We start from the raw sequence: 20,461 nt of genomic DNA, 5'->3' as shown, positions 1-20,461 counted from the left end.
TTTTTTTTTTTTTTTATAAAATTTATTAAGTGGAGAGTTTTCATGAGAAAGGGTTAAAAATGAGTTAAGTCAAAATATGTTTTTTTTTTCGGGAAACACGAAACACAAAGTAATATTACTTATAGGTATTTGTAACTGTAATTCTTTATGGCTATTTCCCTCGGGTTATTTTAGAACGCACAATGAAATAAAAAAAGGTATTTGTAACTAACTAAATTCACATAGTAATATATTGGTTGCAAAAGTAAATGCCCATATGAAAGTGATGTCAGTAGACGGGGTATAAAATTACCCAGAATTTTCCCGAATAACACAAATATGTTTAAATTTTACTTGAACCACTTTTTAAAAAAACCGTTTAACTATCTTCAAACACGACGTTTCTCAACCTGAAAATGTAACTTTTTGGAGAGGTGTGTTGCGTTATTATTAAATACACTTATTTTCAATTAAAAAATAAAAATAATAAATGCACACAACTTCAAAACAAAATGGTCATTCATATAAATGTAAACAAAAAATTAAATTTTAGTAAATAAATTTTGGCACAAAATTAGGTTTCTGGATTATAGCCAATATAGTTTTTTTATTAATAAAATGTTTAATTCACCATCAGTTCTTTCGAGATCGAATTATAAGAAATAAAGATTCATCACACTTTCTTACTTTTTAAATTCATTCTATAAGAGATTTAGTTTAGCAACAAAAAGTATGGCTTAGTATTTTGTTCAGTCTTTGAAGACTGAAACATCGTACTATACGGTAAAATACAAATACAATATAATATCTGAGAGATTACCATCATTGCAATAAATATTCTCTAAATCAGAGAAAGTATTTTAATAGATTTACTAGTGAATTGCAGGCTCGCTTATTCATATAGCTATATATTTCAAAAATAAAACAGAACTTTTTTAAAATGACTAAAACGTTACTCTGATAACAAAATAAAATTAAAAGTCAATTTGGTTAAATGAATTAACTATGTATTCCAACAAAAATACACTTCAATTAATTTTCATTTATAAAAATCAATATATTTTCGTATAATTTATATATTTTGGTATAATTTATAACAAATTTACTATACATATTATATTTTTATATAATCATATCATATCATATCATCTTTCTATACATCTGAAACAATTAAAAGGAGTAAAATTTATTTTTATATATACAAAATTTGTTATTTAATATTTAATATAGGCTACTTAATCAATATTACTTTTTTCTTTAATTTATGTTGTTTAATTCAAAAATTGACACTACTTTATGATATCAAAAGAAAAAAAAACCCAGCACAGAGGGGTAGCGGTAAAGTAGGGACGTGGCATAGTCAAGTATAATGATATCTGACAGTGATTAAAATTACTATCATAAAAAACGCTTCTATGCAAATCTGTAAATAGTGTTAAATTTTTGAAAAATTGGTAGATTATTCCAAAAGCAACATGATCTCCTATTTCCTTATTTATATCCTGATTACAGTTTTATGATTTATAAGTGTAATATATGAATAAATATATACAAAAGAAAATTATATTATTTAAAAAAAATAGTATGTCACATAAAATAAGTATATAAATAGTATTTATCATAAAAATATTGTATTGATCCATATATTTTTTAAAAAGTTATAGCATTATAAAATTAAAAATATAAAAAAGAATTTGTTTGTAAGAAATCTTATTATTTTATTAACTCTGATGTCCGTTTTTACTATGAAAACAAACTTAAGTCTGAAATTATTCTTTTTTATATTAAAGTATATTACATAAGCTTTAATATAATAATACATAAATAATTAATTTAATAAATACATATATATATATATATATATAAAGTATCAGTATTTCCAGAACACTTTCATAAATTAAGTTGAAAAAGTTCTACTTTCTATATAGTTTTGAACCCCCCCCCCGCTGTATCAAGGGAAATAGTCCGATTTAAAAAAAAATTATGTCGAATGAAAGAAGTATATAAATATTATTTCTCATAAAAAAATTGTATTGATGCATAGATTTTAAAAAAAGTTATAGTATTATAAAGTTAAAAATGTAAGATATAAAATCGAGAGTTTTCACACAAAAATAGCGTAAGTTAGCCATTTTCACCATGAAGACAAAATAAAATCCGAAATTATTTTTTTTTATGATAAAGTACATTACATTAGCTTTAATTTAAGATATATATAAAAGTGTCAGACCTTCCGGAACATTTTCAAAAATTAAGTTGAAAAAGTTAATTTTTTGTGAAAAAGTTGTCATTTTAAATCCCCCCCCTGTGGGCAAGTTAAGTGTCAAATTGACAAAAAATATATACCAAATGATAGATAAAGATATCAAGCATCTATAAAAAAAAAAACNTCTGACAGGTTAAAAATAAAGTATTTTTAATTTTTATAGAAAATCAAAAAATTACATCAACTGAGCTATAAATTGTATGGTTCTCTATTTTTTTTTACTAATATGTTCCTATCATTTGTCTTTTGTCGTTTTTATACTTTTTTATTTCCAATACTGAATATTTATATGTTTATTTATTTATTGTTAAAGTAACGCCTATATAGGCAATGCGTACAGTTAATATACATTATATAAAAACAGTATTTAAGTATATGTGTACAATAAGATAAACATATTACTAAGACCTAAAAAAAAAAAAAAAAAAAAAAATAAAAAAAACCAACACATCATAGTAAAACTAATACCTTATCAGCTTCGCATCGAAGCTAAAAAAAATTTGAAAGATATTTTTAATCACATCAAGTTTACAATAATCAAATCATACACTGAGAATTTATTTTAAAATGTTTATTACATAAGAGTAAACAAAAAATTATTCTAAGAACTCAATTCCATAGTACATTATGTTAGCTTTATATTTCTATGTACGTTGTGTACATAATGAATACTTTGACAACTATCGATAGTTTTATGTGCAAACATATTTAAACATTATTTTGATTGTGTAAGTAGTATGCGAGTTATTTATAACAATCTTCTATTTTTACTTTAATTTTTAACACTAGTGTATTTTTTTACTTATGTTTTATTTTCTTTTGTAATTTTACTACATGTCAACACGAAAAAAAAAAAGATTATTTGAAAGCAAAACTAAACTCTAATTCTGAAATAAAGCTACTCATGTTTTCATAATGAGCCCAAACGTTGGTAAAAAGGTTTAACTCAATGCTAACGGTAACGGCTTTAACATTGAATAAAACCAAATCATCCAAGTGGATAGCTCCTACAATACTAGGTAATGATACAGAGGGCTCGAAAGAGTACAGGTGAATAAGCAACACAACAATCTTAACTCTTAAAATGAAAAGAGGAATTGATTTAAATGAACTCAGTAAATTATTTAAATCTTACCACTACATTAAAATGAAGAAAGATATAATTATTAATGATAAAATACAAAATGTATCAGTAATTCATGTAAAACTGTTTTTAAACATTTATAAAACTGGAGAAAAAATAATTACAAGGAACTCAAATTTAGGTAATACAGGTCACAAAATAAATTCGTAAAAAAATAATTTTAGTTTCTATGCGAAGCTGAGAAGGTATTAATTTTACCATGATGTGTTTATTTATTTATTTTTTTGTTTGTCTCTGTTATCACTTTTTCTCAGCTCTCACCGAACCGATTTCTTTTAACGATACGTCAAAAGATCACAAATCGTATCTACTCGAAGATATTATCCTCAAAAATTGAAAAAATTCCCTTGTTCCCCGTAAAAGTGGGAAATCCCCCAAAAAATTACAAATTTAAAAATCGCTAATTTTTTACATTTTTTCAATTTTTTTAATACTTGATAAAAAAAAAAAACAAGACTCTTCTCGAGTCTACATTTAAATATTGTTATAACTTTCGAAGAACCGGTCTAAAAGTTTTTATCGACTCGTTATTTTCTTAGTTAGAAATAATTAAAAATTAGTAAACAGTTAAAATAAAATTGTGGCAATTATAAAATAAATAAGTCAGTATTGTCAATTCACATATCATCAAAAAAATCAATTGATGGGTTTAAAGTTAATTCGTTTTGCGAATAAAAGTCATTGTTTAAAATGTTTTCAAAAGTTTCTACCACTTTTCCCGATAGTACAAATGCGCAAGTACACTTAAAAATTTTAAATGCACTGCGAGATCGAGTTCCTCATTATTTTAATTTATAACTCCAGTGTTTTAAATTTGTGATCACATTGCCGTCGAAATGTAAAAACAAAAGACTAAAGTATTCGTACATTAAAAATTCTATGTTTTTCGTAAAATAAGAATTCGAAGTTGTCTTACAATAAAAGGCTAATGCAAATGTGTTTAAGTCAGCTAAAGGGAAATAAATGAATTGATAAATTTAAATCACGTAAAATTAAAAATTTAATAGTAAGTAGTCACTGATATATTATATAATTGTGTTAGATTAATTATTTATACAACAATTGTAATTTAAGCATTAAGTTATATTTTCATAAATTCATACATAAAATATAATTGTACTGCATGTTTATTTTATTTTCATTTAATACACTTTATAAACAACCTAATCTTCAATAAAATATATCTAACCCGATGTTATCGCAAGCCCTCAAAAAATGTATTCTAATAGCACATATAATTTCAATTCATAAACAAGTTCAATATTTCTGTTATTTATGAAGATGTTTAATAATCTATAAAACCTGTTTTACTAATACTTTTAATCGAAAATTTTGCAGAAACCCCTGAAAAAATATAAAAAGGTTGTTGAACTCACAATAAGCATAAAAATATTTTTGTTTTAACTTAAATATTTAATAAGAAACAAATGAACTGCATTGGTAATTTCGATGATAAAAAAAGAAATTGCACAAAAATAAAGCAATTCACGTATTTATTGTTGGCCTTAAATGTATATTAACTCATTAGCATTAAATTAAAGTACTCTTAAATTATTATCTTTATGCGTATCCATTCAATTAAAGAAAAACATAGAGATAATGTGATATTTCTATAATGTGATTAGTCTCATTAGAAACTATGAAATTTTTGCATCTCCAAAAAAACATAAATGAGACATTATCGATATATTTTCAAAAATCAAAGTAACTAAGTTAACGTAAATTATTATATACATAAATGTTTTTCTCATAGGTATTCTATTAGAACCCATTGCATGTGTCATATAAGAATTCTATTGGGCCCCATTAGTTTCTGCTTTTTAGTATTTAATGTATTTTTCATATTTTATTTTACGGTAAAAAGCTTTTTGCTGTACATTGGTTTTTTTTATATTTTTTTGGTAAATTGTCATCGACTACATGCCAAGCAAATTTCTTCTATTCGTACATAAAACGCCTTGAACTTCAATGTATCTCCAGCTTACAACTTAAAAAAACCCATAAGTTTATAGTGTATTCAGTTTACTTACTGATGCATTACACTGTAAATATTTAACGAGCCGCTTTGAAATCAAATACCTACAGAACACAGTAGAAAAACATGAAATTTAATTTTGTAAACTGATGGTATGTGCAATAAGCAAGAATAACATGATATTAAGGTGAGTTTAGATTAATGGACCATAAGATTTTTGTTAAATAATATAAGATAAGAGGGTAAGCATCAACAACAATAACAATAATAATAATAATAATAAAACCATATAAATAATATATATATAGTATCTAAATTATTACGATAATATATATAGAATCATATTTAATTATTGTATTGATATTCTTCATTTACTGGTATAAGAACATGTTCAATTATAAATTAAACTAAAAATAAGTTTCTAAGATTGTAGTCATTCCCTTCTATATGGACTAATATATTAATCTAAGAAGCTATAATTTATATTACCACTAAGAAAAATATAATCCATTAAAATTTACTGAATGATTGCTTTTTTATGTGAAATTTAAAGAAATATTTCGAATTAATAATTGAATGGAAATCCTTACCATCCAGGCAGGGATGGTTTACTATGAAAATGTCCAGTGTCATCATTGATAAACTGTGAAAGATTATTTTTAGTTAAATATTTCATATAAAATCTATTTATAAAATTCATTTTTTCAGTAAAATACACAAAAAAAATCGTATTAACTAAAATGAAATAATAATTTTTTAAAACAATTTAAACTGGTAGAATTTTTAAGCCTGAATAAATAAAAATAATTATAATTAGCTACACATTATTATAGAGTTTTATGAATCTATCAATTTTTTTCTTTACGTATATTTAAAATATTCAAAAGTTTCTGAGAAAATGAGTATCTTATCCTAAGTTGATTGCCGTTTAAATAATCAATGTAATTATAAAAATTACTTATTGTACTTAATTTAAATATTTATTTGAGCAAAACAAAAATTAAAAAATATAAGAAAGTTAATAAACTTAACTTTGATCGCATAGTTAGTGATTTATTCTAAGAAATAAATCTTCGGCTTTGGTCTTGTGCAAGTATAACTCGCCTTAGCCACTGTAGAGTATAAGTATGTAGTAAATTTCACAAGTTAAATAAAAAAATCTGAAAAACCTTTATGAATAGCTCCGTAATCCATAAATCCAAAAATGAGTCTTCAAGTTACAAACACGCGACGGTTGGAATTCCGCGATAATACATAAATACATCTTCATTCTAGATTTTCGATTTACCAGATAAAATTTTCATTTTGACCTACAGAGATCATATACATATTGGTCACAGCGCTATAAACTGCAAATAGGATTTTCTCTCGCCGTCGTAAAACCTGGGTCAGATTTATCTGAATGTAAAAATATATTATATGAGTAAAGGACAAAAAGGGGATAGTCGTAAAAATGGTGTGAAAGCTTTATGTATTTATTTATTTATTTTTTCGTTTAAAGATAGTTTCAACAGGATAAGAGGAAGCAGAAATTGAAAAAGTAGCTGTTATGAACAGGACCAGGTCAGGTCTTGAAGCGACCTTTCCTAGAACTCGGCATTTGACCGGACATCCCCCATAAACTCTGTAGCCTTTTAGAAACAAAAAACACTAGCTAAAATGTCGCGCTATGTATTTTACCGCCATAGTGTTTTATTTCCCTCCTTTACTTCCGCGATATCCATAAACAATTAACCATTGATTAAATATTTTTTCAATGTCTTAAAGAAATATTTAGAAAAAAAAAAAGTAATTAAAATGAGCTCGCGTGTAATACATAAATTAAAATATTGATTTATTACAATTTTCAAACTACATCAAAATTATACAAAGTTTTGACTGTGCAGTGGAAATATTTATGAAAGCATAATTATGCTTTCAATATTTATCAACAATTTACTATTTATTTTAAAGTGAGACATTAAAAATATGTTGTAATTATTATTCAATACAATGTAACTAACAACAACATTTCCAATGTAATGATTACTTTGAACATTTTATTTTAGTCGTGATATTTTTCCTTAAATACATGACAAACTCGACACAAAATAGTTTTAAGAATCGCACTTGATATTATACATGTTAATATTTATGATTCATTTTATGAACTCAAACAAAATACTTGAACATTATATTTAAACAAAGTATTATTTTGTATTTTCTATTAATTATTGTTATATTCATTAATTTAAATTTTTGGCATACAAAAGAAATAGTTATAACAAAGCAGTTTAAAGCTTTATAAACGAAAATTTTCATTAAAAGTTTTATCGTCAAACTTGACGCTACAAATCTTTCTGATACAAGTACTTAATAATTTTTACTTAAAAATCAAATGAAAAAAAAAATCTCTACCAGTTATAGGAAATTTTCCATTTGTTATTTTATGGAAGTTTTTGTTAGATAGTATCATATATAGTGTACTTTAATTTTGTTATCTTACATCTACCTGTACTGTAACTTAACTTTTTTACGAAATTTAAATAGTTTTTAAGTCCAGAAATAACTCCCAAACCAAAAAAATCAATATATATATATACTTTCTTAATAAGCATAAAATATGTACAACAGAGAACAAATGTTTACATTTCACTGCACAGTATTGTATACTACAAATAATACACGAAATCATATCTCAAAATTAAACTACGCTCTAGATCAGATGACAAAATGCTTGGTCAACTTATCTTTCATCTCGAACAGTAATAAAAAATAATATTGAAATGTAGTAAAAGATTGATATATACGCTGAATAATAGAAAACGGTCGTCATTTCCTCAATACGTTAGATGTACCTTAGAAGAGAACAATATAGTTTGTGTCGACTGCCTGTGATGACAACGACAGCAAACGATCAAAAAGACGACACTCAAAGAAATCGCTCAGACAAATCACAAAGGGGTTAGAAATTAATTTCTCTTCAGTTCAAAATAGTAGTTTTAAAAAAATACGTCGACGAAGTATAGATGTAAACGATTGAACACGAATTCATCGACGGACGAAATGATGCAATGAAATAAGCGGCAACAATTTTAGCTTCGCTGTTTTTTCATCCATTTCCCTTCGGCGATGACGACTACAGTGATGAGTTGGTTTAAAAAATTAATGAATATATCAACTATACCTTCGAAAAGTGACTGTTTGAAAATACCAAGATGGGAAATAATCGCTTACAACGTTATTCGCAGATAGTAATTCCCGAAAGGTCGCTAAACTACTGTTACATGTCACATACTCAAAACTAATTAAGTTTTAAGGTCGACTAGAGGCGCTCTTCGTGTGCTCTCATGAATAGTAGAACTGTGACATTATTAACGTGGTCGGAAATTAAACCATTGGACAAAATTATTGTTTACACGTATGTCACGACCCACATTATATAATGTTCCTAAAGCATAATATTTATCTTCATTCTCTTATACAATCGAATCGCAACAATTTTTATACTGCGATTATATTATCGTTTGAAGTAAAGACAGTAGCATCAAATAAAAATATCATCTTATTTACCTATAGTGTCTGATAATTATCGAAAACTATAGAAAAACAATTATAATTGTTTATACAACGAAGTTATTTTATGCTTAACTCAATATTTAAAAAAAAAAATTGATTTAACGTTATTTATTAAAAATACCTTCCAATCATAATCAAAAGGTATGATTTTTATTTCTTTTTAGATATTAAATTAATTAACCCAATTTCATAAATACCAAGAAAATGTAAAAAATTGATTTATTTAATGCGATGAGATACAAATTATTCGACGAGTTTTGTACGATTTTATGTACATTCATTCTAAAAAATAAATGTTTCACTTTTTTCATTCAAATAGTTGATAAATATTGTTCTTGAAATGCCATATGAAAAATATGTACTTAGTACAAATTTAAATTTAAAATAAATAAAGAAAAGTGTTTTAAAATTGAATGATAATCTCTTATATAAATATAATTATACAATGGAAAAAACAAGAGTTTTATATCGACTTATTCAGAGGGATTATTATTGAAACTGTACAAGCTCTGACAAATTGTGTGAATAATTTAATTTTAATAGATGCCAGATGCTATAGTAACAACATAAAACAAACAACATGCAAAAAGTTACTGTACAACAAAAAAATTCTTATTGCATTTTGTTCTCCAAAACTTCTATTATAATTGAAGTACCAGTGTACATTTTATTGGTGTTTATTAGGATGGTAAAAAAAAACCGATTTTTTAAATTTTTATAACAGCATCTCCTGAATTTTTCAGTGCTAATTAAAATGGGTAATACAAAACGTGAGATTGTTATAAGAAGAACTTTTTATTAATATGTAACTTAAAAATACAGTTAGTCAACTTTCTAATCAAAAATAATATTTTTATACCAGTAAAACGATTAAAAAACGGTTGTTTCATTTAATTATTAACTACACTAATAAAAAATAGATTTAGTTCGATTCAATTTTTCTTGCAAGTTTAAAATCTGTAATTAGATTTTTTCTAGTTTTTAGAATTTCTCAGATAAATCCTAATTAGTTAATTAGAATATATTTTTAGTATAAAATTAACCTCAAAGAAAACTTTAAGGGATTATAATAAAATCATTTATTTTTTATATTAAAAATAACTAAATGTACTATTCCAAACGAAGTCACTATATCTTTTTTAAAGTTAAATAATTTATAAGATTGTATAATTTAACTGCACATAACTTAAATATTAAATTTGTGTTATAAAAAGATAAAATACAGTTATTCCGAAATGTTGAGATTTTTACATATTTATAGCTATTACATTAATTTAAAAATGTTTTACAGATTTAAAAATAGCATTTTTAAAAAGTTCAATAACTGTATTTGTAAATTACACATTAAAAATATTATAGTGAAAATTTTACTTTTTTCAAATTAATTTATTCAACTTTAGAGGGCATGCTGCACGTTTTAACCTCATCATATCGGTCTCATATTTTACACTCACTTTTATGTTTTAATCACTCTAGTATTTATTTATTCAAATGTCAATCACTTATTTTGAATCTTGTTTACCAACTTTTTTGGCTCATATTGTATTAATTTAAACTACGAGTTGCTTTTTTCAATTCATCCACTGAAAGTTATTGGAGTATAATAAGATTTCCTATCAACTCTACTGTATACATAATTATTAGTATAACAATTTCACAGTACTCAAAATAAATCTCGTTAAATTACTTTTAGCTTGAAAATTGAAAAAAAATAATTACCTCAATAATATTGGATCCTGGATAATAAGTATTGATCCCCAGCATTTTCATTTACTAGTAGCAATGATATAATTTTCTTAATAAGGTAAGAAAATTGTATGATATTTGAAATGTACATATTTATTAATTTAACTATATTATACGAATGGTATACAGTTAAACTTCTTTTGAAATATTAAGAAATTTGAGTATATATATAAACAATATTTTCCTAATATTTTTACCTTAAAAAGGTATGAAAATATTTCGATTATAATTTAAAATAATAAATTTATATATCTTATGTAAAGTTATGATATTAAGCTTGTAAGTATTAAATAGAAAATGTAAATTGTTCTTTTCGATGACTCTAAATTAAAATTTGACCAAATGTTGGGTTTATGTGATATATTAACATAAATATAGTATTATTACATTATATTTTTAACTTGGCAATAATTTTGCAATGAGGCAAATAAATCATGATTTGATAGATATTTTATTAATAAAGTTACAACTTAAACGTAAGGTATAATTTATTATAAATATGACGGTAAAATTTTATCTGAATTTACAATAAGAAAGAATTTTGATTTGAACAGTCGTAATTATTTTAGATTTAATATTAGAAAGTATTTTGTAGTTAAATTTTCTATTTTACAAGCTAATTCGTCAAAATAAGACAAAATTACAAAACAATATCTTTCTTTTGTTCATGTATCCTTTTGAAATTAGTCAACTCAAATATACCACTACAAAACAATCTTATTAAGAAATTTTGTAGCAATGATAAAATTGTAGTAACTGTGAATGATAACCCCTTTGCATACAATAGATTCCCATTTCCGAAGAAAAGTAGATTGATGATCTAGTTGGCATTCATCTTATTTTTCGCAGTTAAAAAGGGTTTACGGATATTTTACTTGTAGCCAATGGTAATTTCGTGAACAATTATTTTAGAAAATTCGAGATTTTTTTTATTTTTCCATTAATAACATTATTTTGGCGAACGAAATTTCAAACGCCATAAAAAATTATCACTCCATTCTTAAATAATTATTAACTTAATAAACTATAGCATCATATAATAATCGCTACACGAGTAATAAAAATAATGTACAGTATTTTTTATAAATAATTTTTCTTAAAAGAAAAATGATTTACTTGAACATTTTATTTCTATAACTTCAGTTAGCTTCTTTGCCCATTTAGAAAAAAATATCAAACTGTAAATTATAAAAATATATTTTTCTGTAGCACTAGTTAACACAAATTATGTACCCCACCCAAACCAATTGATTAATAAATTTACTGGGAATTTTTTACTTTTAGTCGTTTTAGATATGAACTTTTATTTTTTTTTCGAATTCTATTTTCTAATTTTTTTTTTTTGTGTGTGTAATTAAACACTCTTAAATAACAATTAACCTATTCGTATCGAAGCGGCTTATGACAATGATGTACATTATTGTCAGATATCCATCTATACTGCAATCTATGATTCCGGATTCCCACTATGAGGGGACTTATACAGAGACTTGTTTTCAATATTAAATTAAAGATTTTTTTCAACATAAATCGTATAACACCAAATACCCTAAAAACAGAATTACCTCAGTTTTGCAACAAACCCTTCATATTATTCCATAAAAATGAACAAAAATTGTTTCGTATTGAATTTTCAGTAAAAATCAATTTATTTTCAAATATTGTACAAGTACATCAAATAGATAGCCCTCAAGTATATATTTATTTTATTGAGTTTTAGATTTTCCATTTTAAATACGAGCAAATATTTATTAAGTAAATTTTTTTATTAAATCTAGGTACTTTGAACTGTTTTTGCGTTTTAAAACTTTTTTTTTTTTTAATATGTATTAGTTATGTGACACGCAGTTCACATCGTTTATGACTTATAAAGGAAAATTTTAAATCGATCGATATAACATTCGTTAACTCTTTTATTTAATCGTAATATTTAGTATTTTATTTGAGATACAAATTTTTATTTCTATATACTGTAAATAGTAAAAAAAAATTAAAATTTAATTATGTACTCATATACTACGCAATGCCTTCAAAGGTACATTAAGAGTTACGTGTATAGGGCCCCATAGAATATACATATGATTATTACTTATACGAATGTACATAATATTCATATGCAAAATTATTCCCAGTTCAGTGATCCGTTATTTTGGATGTGGGAAATGTGGAAAGCGTGGGGTAAGGAGTTTCGACTTTTTAGCTCTCTCTCCCTCAGGTAGTGTGTCATAACATCGATAAAATCATGTAAAAAAAAAAAAAAAGTAAAAACGGATTTTCCTTTGGCCGAACGCCGCCACACAGTCTTTGCCACACATAGTGTTTTCCATCATGTATGGTACTATATTATTATTACTACTATTATTATTATTATTATTATTATTATATACAGGTACTTGAAATCAAGAGAGGGAAAAAACGTATTACCGTACGGGAGCTGCTAATACATATTATACGTATAATTTATTTTTTAGTCGGTTCGTTTGAGTTCAATTGATTCATACCAACTCCAATACGAAATATGTCGCGTATAAAATCGCAAACCTATTTTTCGTTAGTCATTTTTATACACACAAAAAAAATAATAATAACTTGTATAAAAATGTTAATGATAAGCACGTTTACATAAAGATTAAAATGTATGTTATTAAAAAAAATTGAACACTTAATGTTTAAAACCGTATGCTGGAATATACTAAATAGAAGTTATGGCAGTTGGCAAATTACAATACTTGACAAAATTAAACGAATAAAATTTTCTAAAGTCCCCAGACGAACATCTGCCCATTAGAATTTGCTTTTATTCGTTACACGACCGGTGTGCTGTTATCATTTCAAAGTAATATAATAATAATGTAAATGAGTTTGCGGTATGGAAACAGAAACGCGCGTGAAGTTTTATGGTCAAGTGCATGGGCCATTGATCCCCACTAAAAGCTTTAAAACTCAATTTTTTCTTTTTTGTACATCAGTTCGAAACCGTTGTTTTTTAACGATTATTGCGCCGTTTCTAGTAAGTATTGCACAGTAACAGCAGCGGCGATACTCAAATCGTCGTACCTTCCTTATCACACCATCTAATTGCCAATATCATAACTATAATTAAAATATTTTTGCTGGGCGGCAATAGTAAATGAAGGTGAAACAAGTCAATAACATTTTTCAGTGCGGAAGTCGGTTCGCTATTACTTGCCACGATAATCGACCTGTTGGTAATTATGAAATAAATCACTATTGAGGCAACGGCTATAAGTTAAAATTAACGTTATTGCTCTCCTATAAAACGGTACCCAGTTCATAAAATTCAAACCGCATGTATTTGAATTCTATTTGCGTTGGCCGTACGAAATTCGAATTTAGGAAAATGGCTTTTCCGAAACACAACCGGAATGATGGCTTTTCACTGCTCCAGTGTGCATTACGCGGCACTCCGTTAACCTGACAGTCACCCTTTCCCGTGTCAGATTTGTGAGGGTCGTACACACTTTTACAACCAATTGGAGGAATCTATTCGCGCCCGTCCATAGTATCTGCCGTCCATCGATTTAAAACTATTGTTCTGCACGTCGTACAACACACACACACACACAATTGCCGTTCGATCATATCAGGATAGTCCCAAGTGAACGATTAACACATTAATTTTTGATGAAATAAATAGGTATAGACGCGGCCATTAAACAGGGTGTGTGTGAACCAGCGGTTATGAATCAAACGGTTGTAATCGTCGATTTATTATTGAAGTTTTATTCTTAACCGTTTGCCGATCGCAGACAAAAGCGATTTTAATTAATAATTTCGAAATAATTTATAGAATTTTGTTTGAGGCGAAAATAATACATCGAATTACAATCGACATTTCGGTTGCAAAATAATTATGAAAAAGCACCGGTATTTTTAATTAATAACTTTCCAGTTTCAAGCATCGATGTGTAAACTTGTTGAAAACATGCACCGTAATTGCATTTTTAGTGAATTGAAAATTGTATTTACACAACGTTTCTTTTCACTATTATGGCTCTCGCTCGTGCTCAAAGTATAAAGCCATAATTTAGATTACATTCTATTATACAAACTTTTAGCGGATTTGTTTAGCCCCAATGGCTTTTGGCGAAACTTTCTTCGCGGGTAATGTTTTTCTTCAGCAGAGAATATCCCTTAATATTTCATTCTCTATAATGCCGTAGGTTAATAATTTTACGAAACCAATACACAAGTATTTCTTTCCGTCAAAAGTTGTCCTCATAAGGTATTCGAAGATCGTGTGGGTAAACTTTATAACAAAGACGGGGTAGTAGAACGTCTAGAAAAATATGTGCCGAGCTGTATAAATATATACACCGCGGTGACTACTAATAACGCGGCCCATATCGGATTGGTCGACTAGAAATCAGACAAATGAACCCAAACTTATTAGCATCCGAATCCAGTTAAAAACTTTCACGCTGTCACGGAAAAAATGGCGTATTATTCCACACAGAAGTCTAGAAAGATGTCGGAGTAAATATTTAGCGAAAAAGAAGAAGAAAAAACTTCAAATACAAACAGCCGGAGGCGACACCAAAACCTTTCAACTTTTAATTTTCATAACGTTAACCAACTTTTTCACGATTATTAATTTTTTTTGCCCTCGCATAAGTCATTAAGCATTTATTTATTCTTAACCCGTGAACTCGTTTCTTTACTAGTAATCGATTATCCGTTCACTTGAGAACGAGAAATAAAATTATCATTAAATCCACGGACAGTCTCCTGAGTTGTTAAAAAATCGTTTTATTCGAGTTATTTTTTGAAATTGACTTGACATTCTTGTTGAATTTCATAAGATCAAACGACCCAAACGTAATACAATTCAATACGTTTTATTGTTGTGTTGATTTTTGATTCTGTAACAAAATCTGGTATACATATTAAAACGAACATAATGTTGTTATACGCATTGTCACTAATTCTNTTTCATAAGATCAAACGACCCAAACGTAATACAATTCAATACGTTTTATTGTTGTGTTGATTTTTGATTCTGTAACAAAATCTAGTATACATATTAAAACGAACATAATGTTGTTATACGCATTGTCACTAATTCTTTTTTTTTTTTGAAAGCTTGTAAAAATATATAAAAACTTATTAATTCGATTCGGCTTGAAATTCCATTATAAATTAAAATCTCATTTATGGCTGATATATCTTATAAGACAATAATTTATTTTCAAAATTAGTAAGAAACCAAAAAAGCATTTAATAATGAATATATTCAAACACTATAACTCATGATTTTATGGCTTTTCAAAATTTTTTTAAAGCATAGTTGCTAAAAGTCCGTATTTTGAATTGAGATAAAATTATTTGGTAAAAAAAGTTAATTGAATCGATTGTGAATTTAATTTGCTTTATGTGTAATACTATTAAATCTATTACATGTTCGCGGTAAATGGTAATTATTTAAGGAAAAATTGTTTTAAATATTATTTTTTACAGCGCAACAAAAAGCTACAATGTTCTAATAATAATGTCGTAGATTCCTAAAAAAAACACTCTAAACAATATAGAATTGTAAACTGTTAATCTATTTTATTCTACCTGTTTTTTCAATAATATTAGAACAATAATAAAGTATAAAAAATCTATAGTAACGTAGTTTAACTTCAAAAGGACTTGAAATTGAAATTAAATGATATTTACAGTAATCCGATGTAATATCATTGTTGTCATAGATTGAGTTGACAATACTCGTGTCACGTTTTTTTGTTGCCAACCTTGTTTTATGTCATATATTAGAACCTTTGGAAATTTCCTCCGAGTGGTTCCAATCACATTAATAGACAACGACAGAATAATACTCGATCGGCCGTCCAATAAAATATCACTACCTCTGTTTTTACTCGGTTCACTCGTCTGTAGCTAGTTGTGGATTTTAATAATGTCACACAACTTGGACGGATATGGTATAGAATTAAAAACTAAACTTGTGTCTGCCCGTTTCTTTGTTTAAATATGTATGTAGAAAACAAGAGAATCTCGCGTGATTAATGCGTATAAAGCAAGTTTCCACCATGCCGTTATAATAGCATCGGTGTCAGCCTTTGCCCACCTGACGTAATTACACTCGAATTTGGGGGACGGGGGTACACGTAAATCCCTCGGCAGAGAAAAAAAACGTTAGCCGCGCTCGCGTTGGGCCGATCGCGGGGTGAAAGGGTCCGAAATCTGCAGGGTTTATCGGCCATGGCGGACTAATTAAAAAAGTAACGACACGAATACAATAATAAATCATGGGTCAACACGTCGACAGGGCCGAAATGCGCTTTGGCGGCACACGGCGTTTAATTTCGAATCGGAACAACAAATTCTGCACACTTTCCGAGCACTCGATAGGTGTCGCGTGCTTCACGTGATCGCCCGTGTCACCGCCTCCGCTGGACTCAGAATTTTAAGTGCAAAGGTTCACAAACACACTCATATACACATACGCCTCACAAAACGTAACGACACTTTATATGTGCGGGTCGGAGAATATAACTCTTGGCTTACGGTAAATTTAATTTGGAATGTTTTCAAAAAAGACCACTCAAAAGCGTCTAGTGTCGAGATTGCAGAGTTTGATTATGGGACCTGCAATGGCGTTTTTTTTTTTTCCACTCGTACGATAATGATAACATAAAAGAAGGTCTGAAAACGTTGTCAACCTACTATTTCGTGACTTTCACAACGTATAGGGGCCCTTTGTTTACGCAGCGGTCGGTCTGCGGCACGATAAATAGGTACAGCTTTTGATTATCGTAACGCTCATCGAAAAACACAATTACGGTGAAATTTAGCAACAGAATTAGTATTTTGTACGTTGCAAGTGTGCGTTACTTTTGCATGGACCAATGGCAAAGTAAAAAGACCAAGGGTTGAATACTATATGTGTGTATCTGTTTTTTTTTTTCATTTCGGCCAACGTTAGTAAAATATTCCGCTGAATGCTAGTTATCGTTGACAACTTTTTTAAAATTTAATCCCTTTTGCTACACTCCGACTGTGGTAAACAATGAAAGGTTATATAACACGATCATTTTTTTTAAATACTGTACATCTGAAAATAATGATACGTTGTCACATACACATATTAAACTCGGTTGTTTCTCTCGAATGGAAATAAAAAAGTTATACATGTGAATTATTCGATATTTGCTATACGAATAAAACACCCGATCGTTTAGAAAACCAATACAAAATCAACCTAACGCAACTAATCAATCTTTTCCGTGGTAAGTAGCCCTATTTAATATAAATTGTCCATTCGGACTTTTTGAAAATATGTTGAACTATTAACTTGTTTTGTTAGAGGTCTGAGTATCAAATTGAAGAAAGGCTTCACTTAGTTTTAGTAGATTTCTCACATAACTATCACCAATTATATGTGACATCTTCACTTCTAAAACTAGTTACTGAGTTGTAAAATGATCCACAATTAATATTTGGCGAAAATCAGTAGTGAATTAATTAATAAAGAAATGTATAGATTAGAAAATCTAGAAAATATTAAACTAAAACAAATAACACATTTAATTAAATTTTTTATAATACATGAAAAATATTCCATAGTAATTTTAAATATTACAAAAAACTATTTTGAATAATTTTACATGATTTTTCGTTAATATGTTTTGTATAACGTTTTGGTGGTTATTCGTTTATAAAATGAATAAATATTTTTAGAATTATTTTATTATAACTACAAATGCTATAATAGAAATCTTATAATACAAAGATCCCACACTTGGGAAACATCTTGGCAAAATTTACAATTTTTTTCAATAATATAATAATTTATATATATATATGGTTGGATGTATATTATACATTTTTTGATTGAACCGGTTTTTTTAAACATCGATAGTATAGATGGCATCCACTGGATACTATACATTCCAATAATTGAATTTAAAGTATATAAATAAACCACACCATAATAAATGTCTCGTAACTAAACGTATGAATAATTTAGCTAATAGATTGATGGGTCATAAAAGCCTACGTTAAATATATTCATTTATATGGTATACAAGTTATACGTAGCTTAATAAAACTTTTAGATATGCGCAGTTTACTGGGTGGTCTTCAAACTACCTGTATATTTTAAACGATACCTGGAAATTCAGTTTTTACTTTTATATCGACAAAAAATAATAGTATGAAAAAAACTTTTAACACAATTACAATAATTCGGGAAAGCCACACGGAAGACAGCGGTACCTTTTGCCATCCCTAAATCTGATACTTTTCTTAACAATTTATGAACGGCAATCACTATAGTTAAGCTGAGATCTAAAACTGTTTCAATTACTATTTATTACACCGTTGAATCGAATACTTTATCGTTACACTAATAAACGCAAATATTTGTAACGTACTTAAAATTGTCTGAACCAAACCAACATTGATCCCGTAAATTTATTTTATACCTCAAATAAGCAAAAGCTTTCAATTAAAATAAATTCCAAATAGATAGCAAGTTGTAATTTGATAATGTGAATAACATCCCAAGTATAATAAATTGAAACGTAAAATTTGAATAAAAAAAAATTCACTTTTCTATAATACAATATATGTGATAGTCACAGGCTAGACGAATACAACGTGAATTTTAAAGTATGCTGTATTTATTTTAGATTTAGATTTTACATTAATATTAATAGTTTTAGAATTTATATTTTACATTAATAAATTTTTTAAATAATTTTTATATTTAAGGCTATATAAATAACGTAACATACCATATAATTTTAATTTATTAAAAACAAAATTTTAATTTACGAAAAATGTAAAAAAAATTTCCGTATAACCATTTTGTAGAGTATATTTTAACAAAAAATTTGGTAAAAGGATGTCATATTAATCTTGTCTAATAGAAAGGTTTACTTTAATGACGAATAATATAATTTAAATGACCACGTGCATATACAATTCTAATGTAAATTTGTACACAGCAAGTAAACTTCTCGCAACAATACACAAGTGAAATCGTGTTCATTAATATTGTTACTGTGAAACGTCATGCTTCTATTTTCCAACAATAATTTATGGTCATTGTCCAGACAAATGAATATTATTTCGACGACTTTATTAACCTATTCATTTTTCGTGGAATTCTACGTTTGCAATCAAACCATACTTATTATTTTCATCGTGTTTCTTAAAATAAATATGATTTGTAGCTCTAAACTCATTAAAATTAAAATGTTTGCGTAGTGATGTAACTCCAACGAGTCAGATAAAAGATTAAGTTCGATAAAAAAAACAACAGTACACACTAATTATCCAGCTTAGTCTTCGCATTAAAAAAAATTAAATACAGTCGATTTGTCTTCGGACGTATTTTCAGCACAACGATAAGATATGAAATTACTAAAATTTCAGTCGGACAAAAGCAATAAAAACTTTTTAACTACAAAACTATTGTAATGTACTACAGCATAGTCGAGAACTTTAACGTGTTTTTATTTATATTTAAACAACAATAAGAGAACACAAAATGTTTAATTCGAAAGATAGCATAACAGCGAATATAAAACGATTAAAAGATATCACATTATTGTTATAACCTATAAGAACATTATGCACAAGAAATTGTTGAGATCTTTCATATTTTATTTTAACACCCAGAAGCGGATCAAAATGGACGCATTATTTTGATCTGCTGGAACGGAGTCGTTGAATAATTTTCACGTTAACAACTCCTTATCTCAATAAACCTACGGGTTTAATAGTAATCATAAATGTTTTCATTTACACGGGGGGGGGGGGG

The 20,461-nt window shown here is 27.1% G+C and overlaps 1 protein-coding gene across 1 annotated transcript in view; it reads right to left on the bottom strand.

Annotated features, from left to right (window-relative positions):
* The window catches only part of LOC126897039 (nephrin), a 163,421-nt gene that overhangs the window by 142,221 nt on the left and 739 nt on the right, over positions 1–20,461 (bottom strand). The gene's annotated exons all lie outside the window — the stretch shown is intronic.

This window comes from Daktulosphaira vitifoliae, unplaced genomic scaffold, assembly GCF_025091365.1.
Source record: "Daktulosphaira vitifoliae isolate Bord-2020 unplaced genomic scaffold, ASM2509136v1 Scaffold_1, whole genome shotgun sequence".
Lineage (NCBI taxonomy): Eukaryota > Metazoa > Arthropoda > Insecta > Hemiptera > Phylloxeridae > Daktulosphaira > Daktulosphaira vitifoliae.
This window is presented reverse-complemented; position numbering and strand designations above follow the sequence as displayed.